The sequence below is a fragment of the Talpa europaea genome, assembly GCF_964194135.1.
Source record: "Talpa europaea genome assembly, chromosome: X".
NCBI lineage: Eukaryota > Metazoa > Chordata > Mammalia > Eulipotyphla > Talpidae > Talpa > Talpa europaea.
In genome coordinates this window covers 10,357,308-10,370,333 of record NC_140081.1, presented here as the reverse complement: position 1 = coordinate 10,370,333, position 13,026 = coordinate 10,357,308, and positions in this window count along the sequence as shown.

Genomic DNA, 13,026 nt, shown 5'->3' with positions numbered 1-13,026 from the left:
AAATGTGTGTGTATGCTTTAAACATTTATCTTGTTTAATATATCTAAAGTATATATTTTAAAGTATATGTGTACCTGTAAAAACATATATATACATATAAATATAAATATACATGTAAATATACATAAAATATGTATAGATACATGTAAAATATATATAAACATATATACACACATAGGGAATGATTTACAACACAATATTAACAGTGGTTATCTCTAGGAAGCAGAATTATAGGTGATTTTTAATCTTTTCTTTTTGCTTGACTATGTTTTATAAATTATCTACCATGAATATGTATCCCTTTTGTACTGAGAAAAAAAAGCCTTTTAAAAAGTAATCTGAAGACCTCCTATCTATGTAATTGAAAGCTGCAGTCTTCTGAGCAGAACATAACTAAAATGGAAGAAATTACAAAGAATAAACAATCATTATCTGCCATCAACACACAGCATAAAGATGAAAAGGCCTTCTACGGAATTAAGTCTCCGTGAAAGTCTCTAGTAGCCACTTTTGGCTCATCAGAAAAGCACACATTTTCTCATTGTTGCTTGGCTTAAGATGTTTGGTCAGACTCACTGGAGCAAAGTGATTCCAGCTCACCTCTCCCAGGAACACCTGGGACATGGTTATCTGTGAGGTGGAGTGCAGCAGGTAGGGATAAATTTTGCAGGACAACACCCCTCGCCCCCGACTGCTCCAGGGAACACATAAACTCTCCATGAACAAATCCCTAAAGTTTCCTACTGGCTGCTGATTTTGCACATTGCTCTCATTTTCTTAAAACACAAACGACAGAAGAATAAAATGCAGAGAAAATGCTAGGGTGAGGGGTGGAGTTCAGTTTAAGTGTCCAGAAAGTTTAAATTTCCATGGTTAACTGCACACTAAAGAATTTTCCCACGTTTCTCTGAGTTATAAAGCTTTCTCTCAGCTGCAAGCCTACCCTGCCCTGCTCTGTTCTATTCTCTGAGGCAGGAGCTGAGACTATCAAGTACATTTTTTTTTTTTTTTTTTTTTTTGCTTGGCCAACTGTTCCCTGATAGACTCTGTCAATAGGGGGCACATGGGGGAGGCTGTGAGGCTGAAGGAGGGAGACAGGTCTTGCTCTCCTTCGAGTTTATTCACTGTTGCAGAGTCACTTCAGCAAGGTTTTTTGATCCTGGCAGAGACATTTGCTACCTCAGAGATAACAGCACCAGCTGAGAAACAAGCCCTTCTTAGAATTACTAAATTTTAGTAATATTTGGGACTAGTCCTAGGGGGACTAGCAGCCGCCTCTTGTAGTTACAACCTTGAGAGTATCTCAGTGTCTGCTCTTTGCCTTCCTGGATCTCTTAACAATTACGTTTATTAAATTCTCAACTAAAATAGCTAATGTGGTTTCTGTTTCCTACGAGACCCGACATACAGTCAGAGAATTCAGTCTCAAGAAAGGTAAGGGGCACATTATTAATCGGACACATTAGGCAACTTTTTTCTATTCTAACAGTTAGATTTGTAATCGAGTAGACCAAACAATTAAATAGAACCATGTGTATGCATAATACACAAATATTACTAAGGGCCGCTATACAGATGTTTTAAGAATTGAGACCAGCTGTAGCTGGAATAATCTGAGCCATGAAGTTACTGCAAAGAAAACTTCAAAAAGGAAATGAATTTTAGGGATGAGTGATGCAATCTCTCAGAGGAGGAGGGAGGTCATTTTCAGTATGGACCATGGTATTTGCATAGGCTTAGATGGGAGAACAAATGAGTCACATGTACAAGGAAACTAGGACAGTGCCTTCATCGTCAGCCTCCTCCTCAGCACTAAGCACGGTCTGGAACATTGGAGATGATAAATAAATATTTACTGAATTATCAAACTCAGTGATTGAGCCAGTTTGTTTTGTTGATTTGGAAAGGTTGGGTAATCTTGCCCTTGAGAATCTTACATGTGCATGGCAACTCAGAATCATAGCAAGTTCATACAAATAGAAACCAGGATTCTGGAGGAAGATACCTGGGAAGTATATTAGGAGGAAGGGAAATTTGGGGACACCCAGAAACTATTGCCTGAATGTTGAAACTACTCCTGGACTTAAGCATTGACAATGGAAATGGTAAAGAAATGGAAGAAGAAGTGAAAAATAGAACGAAGAGCCTGCAATACTTGGAGATTAATTTAAGGACAAAGGAGAAGAGAAAAATACATCCCCCCAGTGTTAGGAATCTGAGATGGGAAGCAGAACTGCATAGGATTTAGGGAACTAATAGTAGGTTATCTAAGCCCAGTGTTTAAATTAGCATGTTGGTGCAGTGTCCAAGTAGAAAGTACCTGTGGGCCTATGGGTAAATGATACTAAAAGAGAGGAGAAAAATTTCAGATATGGAAATGAAAATGTTCAATCAATATATATGTAAGAATTGTAACTGAGTGAGTGGCTACTCAGCACTGTAAAAAGAGGCAAGTCCAAAGGCAGAACAACCAACTCATGTGCCTGGAGGATTTTTTTATGCTGTTTCCAATGAGTAGTTGTTCTACTTTTAGTCTAGGAACAAGCAAAAAAAAAATGTGTTTAAACTAGAGGTTGAGGGATTTAGATTAAATTCAATATTTGCTGACAATGAGAGAGTTACAAACCCTTCATCTCTAGACTTCTTTTAAGTATTAATTGTTGTTTGTCTGGGGTCGTGTGACTGTAGACCTTCATAAACTTATTGGAATAACATTTATTGTGTAATTTCCTTTGTAGTCTTATGATTTCCTAAAAGGACCTTTAGTGATTGTTTGCTTCACTCAAGGTCATGTAAGCCAAATAGAAATGGGAGCCAAACAGATCAAAATTTTCTGAGTCTGAAGTGGGTTTCATGTCAAATGCTCTTGTACCTGTCTCCTTCAAAAAAATAATAAGTGGAAAGAGTGCAGCCTCTTGAATGTCTGGTGATTCCACTCTGATGCCCTAGATAGATGTGTGCCCAGCAACCCCTCACTATTGCAACTGAGCCAGAGCAGCAGAAAGGGTGAGGAGTTAAGGTTGAGAAGAGAGATGTTAATCAGCTTACTTTTTTCGAAATGACTAAAACATTAATACTTTCTTCCGTCTTCAGTCAAAGAAACAAAAACTCTCAACAACAAAATAAAAGACCAAACATTTCTGAACTCTGGTACTCTTTGGCATCTTCATGGTAAGGATTTTTCAGACATCATTTTATTTAATCTTCACAGTAACTCAATAAGATAGAGACTATCTGTTATAGGTTGAATTGTGTTCCTCTCAAAAATTGACACATAGAAGTCCTAAGTCCAGTACCTCAGAATGTGACCTTATTTGGGACTAGGATTGTTGCAGATATAATTAGTTGAGATTAGTCATGCTGGTGTATGGTGGGCCCCTAATCCAATTAGACATGTGTCCTTATAAAAAAAAAAGCATCATATGAAGAGACACAGACACACACACAGAGAGCACCATGTAAAGAATAGAGTTATACTGCCACAAGTCAAGGAACAGAATTCCCTGAAACTAGGAGAGAGGCGTGGAACAAGTCCTTATCACCTTCAGAAGGAGCATGTTGCAGCCAACACCTAAATCTTAGGCTTGTAGTCTCCAGAACTATGAGACAATAAATTTGCCATTTATGCCACTCAGTTTGTGGTATCCTAGCAAATTAATACATTATTATCCTTTTTCTTAGATGAGAAAAATAAGGAAATGGTACCTAGTAACCTGGTTTCAGAGACTGAGCTTTAAGAGCTCCTCCCATACATTCAATAGGATAGTGGTGATCAGTGAGGACTATATGGATAATATAATGATTATAGTATTAAGTCAGTAATTAAGAAATTCCTTGACTGTGCATGCGTGCACACACACACAAAGTCTGGACCTTAATTGGGGTTGTGAATTTTAAGTCTGAGCACCAAAACAAACCAGGAATATTTTGTTCACCCAGACTAGGTTCCCTTCTGTTAAAAGGTGATGAAAACTTTCCAGGGTTCTGATAATTATATAAAAATGTGTGACAAAGCGCTATGGAAGCCATACAGTGCTGTTCAAACACAACTAGAAACTTGACTGAACTGTATCTAACTTGTAGAGAACATAAAGTGAAAGTGGCATCAGTTATTCTGATAGGAAAATTTTCCATGCATTAATCCTAATTCATATAAAGTGTGTATCTTTTCCTTTCCAATGGGGTGCAGTTACTATAATGGCAAACCAATAATAAACTTTTAACATTTGACTGCAAAACTGAGGCAACCAGGAGGCGACGGTGCTGGGGTGGGGGTGTGGGAGGGAGGGACCCAATGAAACATGGTAAAGAATGTTGGGGGCACTGGTTGTGGGGCAAGGTGTGGAAGTATACATTTGTAAACACTTGAATCTATAACCTCCAGATCAGATACAAAGATGTAAATCTACTTTACATCAATAAACACAGTTTGAGAAAAAATAAGTAGTGAATAACTAACGAATGGTGGCTCTACCACCACTCTTTCCAACACACACACACACACACAAACTTGGCCTTGTCCTAGCTTATTCGAATTGGACATCACTGCTACTGTATTTGGTGAGAAATGATCTTAGCTTTGTAATTAAACAGAAACAACAAATGTTGACAAGGGAATGGAAAAGAGGAACCTTTATACACTGTTGGTAGGAATACAGACTGGTCTGGACCCTATGGAAAGCAGTGTGAAGGTCCCTCAAAATATTAAAAAGACATATATCGTATGATCCAGATACTCCAATCTAGGAATCTACCAGAGAATACAAAATCACTAACATGAGGGATCAGTGCGCTCCTTGTTCAGTGCAGCACTGTTTACAGTAGCCAAGTTCTAGAAACAAGCTCAAGGCCCATGGACAGAGCAGTGGATTAAGGAGATGTGGTACAGAAACACAAAGAAAACTACTCAGCTATCAAAAGAGATGAACTCTTTCCATTTGCAAAAACGTGGATGGAACTGCAAGGGGATTATGCTAAGTGAAACAAGTCAAAAGGAGAAAGACAAATATCAGATAATGGAATATATAGGGGGGAAAACCAAAGGAACTAACAAAACTAAACCAAAACAATTCCTAGAAATATGAGAGCAGAATTGAGTGTGCCAGAGGGGGAGTTAGTGTGGGGCTGGGAACAAAGGGAGTGGGGGCCCAATGGCTTAGGGTAAAGAACTATTGGTGCTTTGATGGGGGGTGGGGAATGTGTGTTAACATATCTGAGGAGGTGTGAATCTAGTCCCCTAAATCCTGTACAGTACTGTCAAGCAGTGTTACCTCAATAAAGAAAAATAAATAAATAATGAAAACAAAGAAAACAAAAGTTTAGCTTGGGATTCTTTGGGAAGCTGGGTTTTCAAATTCCTTTTCACTGCTTTCCAATGACAAGCCAGAACTGAATTGGACCTCCCACTGCCTCATACACATCTGGTGTTTTCTAACCCAGAGAGTAAGACAAGGAAAACAGATTTTTTGCTAATAAAGACAGAGGAAGTTTTCCATTTTTATTGAAGAGCTAATGAGCGGCATCCAAACAAGAGGGGGAACAATCAACCACTACTGGGTTTATCTTCCAAATGTGCCTGTCTGTGACAATATCGTAAATGTCAAGGCTACTGGTACCTGATTGGAAACAGAAGTCCCTTTGAGAAACACTTTGAGATCTTTCAGAGGTGGTGAGAAAAGAGGATCCAGATTGGCTTTCAATGAACAACTTAGAAACGTTCATTGCTGTAGTCTTATTGGATGTATCAGGTACAGCAAAAGGTGCAGTTTAAAAGACATGGTTACAGAAAGGGGTGAAGAATGAGGCCCATGAATGTAATTTGCCACATCCCCCAATTCCAACTGAAGCTACCGTAACAGAAATCACACTCGTGTGAAACATTCATGGATATTTCTTCCCGCCCCAATTTTATTGGCATGTAACTGAGATACAGCACAGTGTAATTTTAAGGTGTACAAATAATGATTTGACTTTCCTATATTGTGAAATGATTTTTTCTTGTGATAAGAACTCTTAGAAATATAACATACATACACATGTGTTAACTGTAGCTGGCATGTTGTACATAGCTTCCTTAGTACTTAACTATAACTTATTTATATTATAAATGTTTCCCCTGTCTTTATTAGCAAAAAATATCTGATCTCTTTTATTGAGTTTGAATTTGTAGGACTTTTTTTAGATATATATCTTATTATATCTTCTCACTCATATATGAATGAGGAGATAAAATATTTGTCTCTGCCTTATGGCACTTAGCATAATTACCTCAAGGTCCATAGGATTTCCTTCTTTTATGGCCAAATAATATTCCATCAGACAGATAGAGAGACAGACAGATAGATAGACAGACAGACAGACAGACAGACAGATAGATAGATAGATAGATAGATAGATAGATAGATAGATAGATAGATAGATGGAATCTTGCAACATCTTTATTCATTCGTCTGTTGATGTGCACTTAGGTTATTTCCATGTCTTGACTATTGTACTAACATTGCTGTGAACAGGGGGGTGCAGTTATCTTTTTGACATAGTGGTTTTTTTTTCCTTTGAATATATTCCTAGAAGCTGAATTCCTGGATCAGATTTTATTTTTAGTTTTGGGAGAGCTTCCATACTGTTTTCCATAGTGATTGTACCAGTTTACATTCCCACTGAATGTGCAAGGGTTCTATTTTGTCCACAGGCTCATTAACATTTGTTAGCCTTTGTCTTTTTGATGATAGCCTTTCTAACAGGTGTGAGGTGATGTCTCATTTCAGTTTTGACTTGCTTTTCCTTGATGATTAACAATATAAGCAATATTGAGCATCTTTTCATGTACCTGTTGGCCATTCATATTATCTTCAGGAAAATGTCTAAGTCCTTAGCCCAGTTTTTTTAATTGAATTATTTGGGGTTGTTTTTGCTAGTGAGTTGTATGAGCTCTTTATATATTTTATATATTAATCCCTTACTAAATAGATGTTTGAATTTTTTTCCACAGGTTTTCTTTTCATTTGTTGATTGTTTCTTTTTCTGTGAAGAAGCTTTTTAATTTGATATAGTTCCACTTGTTTATTTTTTATTCTGTTGCTTGTGCTTTAGGTATTATATCTTAAAAAATCATTACCAAGACCCACATCAAGTTTTTTTCCTAATTTTTCTTATAGTAGTTTTATGATTTGTGATCTTACATTTAAGTCTTTAATCTATTTCAAGTTCATTTTTGTGAGTGCCATAAGATAGGGGTCTAGATTCATTCTTTTACCTGAGAATATCCAATTTTCCCACCGCCATTTATCAAAGAGACTGTCTTTTTTCCATTGAGTATTCTTGGATCCCTTTTCAAATATTAGTTGACCACATATCCATGGGTCTACTTCTGAGTTCTTGGTTATATTCCATTGGACTACTGGGTCTGTTTTTATACCAGTACCATATAGTTTTGATTACTATGGTTTTCTAGTATAACTTAAAATCAGGATGTTTGATGCCTCCTTCTCTGGATTGCTATGGCTATTCAAGAGTGTTGTTTAATTCCCACGTATTCATGAATTTTCTAGTTTTCTTCCTGTTATTGTTTTCTGGTTTCCAAGTTTCTTGAATTTACTAAGACTTGCTTTGTATACTACCATATGGTCTGTGTTCCATATGTGCTTGAGAAGAATGTGTATTCTGATGTTATTGGATAAAATGTTCTGTATATGTTTGCCAGGTCCATTTTGTCTATAGTGTTGTTCAAAATTGCTGTTTCCTTATTAATTCTCTTGGTGATGTATCCATTGTGGATGGATCCATTTAATTCTGGTATTAAAGTGCCCAACTTTTATTGTATTCCTGTTTATGTCTCCATTTAGCTTGATTAACTTGCATTTTATATAGTTCAGTGCTCCAATGTTGGGTGCATAATTATAATTGTTGTATCTTCCTGCTGGATTGGTCCCTTCATCATTATATAATGACCTTCTCTGTGTCCTTTACCATTTTTAGTTTAAAGTCTATTTTACCTGCTATAAGAATAACTACACCTGCTTTTTTGTTGCCAAATGCTTGAAATCTCTTTTTGATTGCTGTATGTCTGATGTGAATGTGTAAATTGACCTCTAATCACTCCCAATATGCAGTATCCTCAGCAGACATACAAACAGGAAAACCACATTGCCTAGTGGAGAGTCAAAGCTGCCTCTCTGTTGGAGGCAGTAGTCTTACCTGCTAACATAAATGTGCAAATAAATTCTAATTAGAAAGAACAATTGAGATGTAGACTTAGTTTTAAGCCCCTCACAACTTTCAATATGGCTTTTTTCCCATGGCACCAAATTTTCCGTGAGTAATTGTCACTACTGGAAAGTCAAGGTAGAGCAGAGAGATGTTTAGTTTTTTATGTGCCAACTTGACTAGAACATGGGGTATAAGACATTTAATCAAACATTATTGTGGGTGTGTCTTTGAGGGTGTTTCTAGATAAGATTAACATGTGGAGTGATAGGCTGACTAAAGTAGGTTGTTCTCCCTAATGCGGGCAGGTCTCATCCAATCAATTGAAAACCAGAATAAAACAAAAAGGAAGAGTAAGAGGGAAGGGCCTCCCCTAGTGGCGCAGCGGTTGAACGCTGGGCTGTGAAGCTGCCTGCAGCCTCTGCAGCACCGGTTCGATCCCTGGCCACCAGGTGAGGGTCCCATCCACATGGCGCACAGACCTCTCCTACTGCGCCCGCTGCTCCCCTCAGCAGTGTATTTCATCAGTCTGCCTGTTCTGTTCCCCGCTCTGGCTCTAGTGAATTCTCTCACCCTCCTGCGCTTCTGACTGTACCCAGTGCTTGTATAAATAAATTAATTAATTTAAAAATCTTTAAAAAAAGAGTAAGAGGGAACCCTCTGCTTGCCTACTGAACTGGGACATTGATCTTTTCCTGCCTTTGATCTCAAATTGAGAATTTGGCTTTTCTTGAATCTTGAATTTGACAGTTTCCAACTAGAACTTACACCAATCAGCTCCCCCAGGTTTCCAGCTTTCTACCTGCAGAACTTGGAAATTCTCAGACTTCATAACCTCCATAATCACATGAGTAAATTTCTTATACTAGATAGATAGATAGATAGATAGATAGATAGATAGATAGATAGATAGATAGATAGCTCTCCACATGTCTCTAACTCTCTCTCTCTCTGCTGTTAGTTATGTTTCTCTGGAAAAACCCTAATACAGGTGGCAAAGTATAAGGTTCAGTTGGACCTTTAGCCACATGTGAAAAGCACTTGGGAAATCTAAACCACGCACATGAAAAGTAAAGCTTCAGTTTGTTTTTCCCACTTGTCTGGCTTCAAAACACCAGAGGCTATTAACATTGATCTGTCCAGACTGCATTTATAAAGATCTGTAAACTGATCAGAGAGGAAATTAAATTAGACTGTAATTCTGCAGCACTCTGAATAACATTAGCTTGCAAGAACACTCAGGAGGGCCAATTAGAACCATCATGGCCAATCATGACCATGGAATACAAAGATGTTCTCTCTCTTTCCAAAACACCTGAAGTACTACCACTTAGGTAGTGACTGTCTTATTTGGATGGTTAGTGCTGCTTGTGTCTAAAGGTTCAAGATTAGGAAATGCCTAAGAAATCCTGTTAACAGAACTGAGAACTGGACTAGAGAATAAAGCCAGTCTAGTGGTGCAGCCAGGATTAATATCAGAGAACAACTAGTAATATGCATTCCACTAGGGAAAGAGAGATGCACTCTGCCAATGGCCACTGGGTAGAGGAAAGTAAGCAAGACCGAAGCAGCAGAGTCAATAACACCCCCAAAATGGAAACCCCCTTCCTCACCCAGCTCAAGTTCAGGGTTAGTTTCTAGAACCCCAGTTAGAAACTTAAAGGTATATTAACCTATTTTGTGTTTATCATATGCCAAGTGCTTACACACATGGTTTAATTTCATCTTCACAATATCCCTCCCTATTTTCAAAATAAGTAAACTGAGGCTCAGAAAACTTAGGGAAATTGCCAGTAGAAAGCAAAGTTCCTTGTGATCCAGGTCTGTCTGAATCCAAAGCCCATGTTCTTTCCACTTCATCACACAATCCGCACACCTAAGGAGATGAATGAGGTAAAGGGAAAGTAGAAAAGCCTTAGAGCAAGCAGGGAGGTAAGACCCTGTGTATTGCATCAAGGAAAAACAGTCTTAAGCAAAGGGAAGGGTGTTTATCATCAAAAGAAGAATCAAAGTGTGTGAAAGAGAAAAGGAGCCTGCACATAATGAATATAAGTCCGGGAAGCACTGAGAATTGTCACATCTCGGCCCCATCCTGGGACAGTATCTATCGAAAAGCACAGAATCAGAGATAGGCAACTGCCCAGGCAGATAAAGAAACATTGAATTTGGAGTAATTCACCATGAGTTGTAGTCTTGTGCCTATTTCACATCCTGGAAGAGAGCACTGGGTAAAATAAAGAGATATGGTAAGCTTGAAGTTGACAAAGATGGGGCTGATGGTCTGGGCTATTCTCTAAAAAGACTTAACTTTTACTCTAGTGTCCAGAACAAAATGACCCAGACATGTTAACATGTAGATCCAGACCCTGAGTTCCCCAGAATCATCTCTGGTCTTTCTGGAATATGATCCAATATCTTTTACCTTATGCTTTAGTCAGATGGCACTATTTTGTTTTTCAAAATGTTGAGTGATTTGTCTTTCAGGCCTTTAGGCACATTGCTCTACCAAAAATCCCATTCTCCTTGCCTCACTCCCAACTCAAACTCCAACACTGATTTACCACACATACCAGCTTACTTCCTGGGGTGAATTCTATCACTCGTCACCCAGATCTCCTTTCACGGAAGCACTTGCTGCCTGGGCTTCTGGAATATTGTGCACCAGTCTTCAGCTGCCAGACCTGAAGAGAACCTGTTTTCCTGTGGAAAGAAGATGAAGTAGATGAGAAGCAGGAAGAGAGAAAATCCAAGAAGTTACCATTCTGGCCACCAAAGTGGGAACTCATGGGAAGATCTATGGAAGTACCAAATTACAAAATCCCCTCAGTTGGCAAATCCGTTGTACCTAAACTCCACGACATCCCCCAAATCACAGCTTCTATGTTAGCTATGAAATAGCTTCACAGAAGTGCCTCTTCTTTGCAAACGCAAACCAAGAAGTGGTGGTGGGGCCAGCTGACACAGCCAATCCAAAAAACCTCCCTAGCTAAATAATTAAGCTGCTCTGCCCAAATCCATGAGTCATGGTTTGTCCTGTTTATCTCTCCCCACTTCAGGTAGCTTGATGCCCTGTGTTCTTACATAAGTCAATGTTCCTGAGTAGGGCCTCCAGGCAAAAATAGTCATGTCTGTCCTTGTACAATGGATGTGACTCAGGCCACTTTGATCAGTGTTTATGGAAAAAAAAAACAAAAGCCAATGAGTGGGCTTAGGCACAGGAGAATTTAAAGGCACTTATCAGAGTCAGAAAGCAAAGTATCTCCTATGAGCCTTCATCCACACAAGCCTACCCCATCTTAGGGTTTGAAGTCAAACCCTAAGGCTTCTTTTCCGTCATTCCCATCCCTGAGGCCTTGCAGATGGGGTACATGAAGACTACAAAACACAATTTGCTAAATCATAACCTTAATAACTCAGTTTGCTCATTCTGGCTGGGACAGATTAGCAGATGGTCTGCTAAGTGGCTTTTAAATTCATATATTAATGGTTCCCTGAAAACATCTTTTCTTTAAAGTCCCTCTTCTGGGAAACAAGATCAGAAGTCTCTGGGACACTAAATAAAGCTAAAAGAGAAGAAAAGGTGGTAGCAGCCTCCTTTTGATTCTTTTCTTTCTGAACTTCAGGTCACATATTTAGGTTTCTTTTTGTGTCTGTTTTTGTCATGTTGTATTTTAAAATGTGCCCAGGACTTTGCTACTCCAAGTCTGGCCTTTGGATGGTAATCTCAGTATCACCTGGGAGTGTATAGAGAGGCAGAATCCCATGTCCCATCGCATGTCCTCTAAATAAGAATCTGCATTTTAGCAGAATTACTAGGTGATTTGTAAGTCCCATGAAGTGGAATTGACAGCAGCAAGTAAAGATATTAAATGTTGATCTGCCCAAAGGCTTCCTGTTAGAGATTGGTCTTCTTGCTCTAAGCCAAGGGCGTGTCCTCTTTGAGAGAAAATGTGAATCCTTTAACTTAAAACTTAAGCTTAATCATCTTAGGCACTCTTGTGAGTCCAAGACCCCAACTGGAGGGGCCTGCTTTCCTAACTGAGGGTAACACTACAACTTTTCCATGCTCCGAATGCCTTCACTGGTCTTTGGCCCCATCCCTCAGCTCTTCCTGCTCCAGGTCAAATCAGAGAGGTTTAGTTTTGTGGGAGTAACCTAGGAGAGATCCATGGCTGATCCAGAATCCTAAAGAAAATTTCTGTCTCGATTTAGACAATATTCATTATAGCATATGTTGAGAGAGCACTGCCCATCCCATTTCCATACAAGCCTGCTCCTAGATGGACTCTTAGACTATAAGAACAAAATGGTGGCTACCAGAAGGGGAGAGGACTGGGCATTTCAGTAAAAAGGGGTCAGTTGTATGGTGAAGGATGGAAACTAGACTTTTGGTAGTGGTCATAACCTAACATTACAGATGTTGTACACTTGAAGCCTATATAATGTTACACACCGATTTTAGTTCAATTAAAAAAAATTTAAATGTTCCCGTATGGATAAGATGTGTGTTGCAGTTGACCAAAACTCTACTGACAGGGATCTCCAAGATGCAAATAAACAACAGGAAGTACATTTAATGTACCTGGGCACAGTAGTATCAAGTTGCCTGATAATGATTCCAACAAGAAAAATTTTTTGGCTCTAGATGCCAAAATGAAAATCTGAGAGAAATGGCTTCCCAGGGGCCTCAAACAGAAGGCAATATTTACATACAATTTTTTAAAATCACACACACACACACACACACATGCATATACCTTTAGTCATTCAACAAAGGTTTCATAAGTACCTACCTCCAGGTGCTATAAAATAAAATGAATA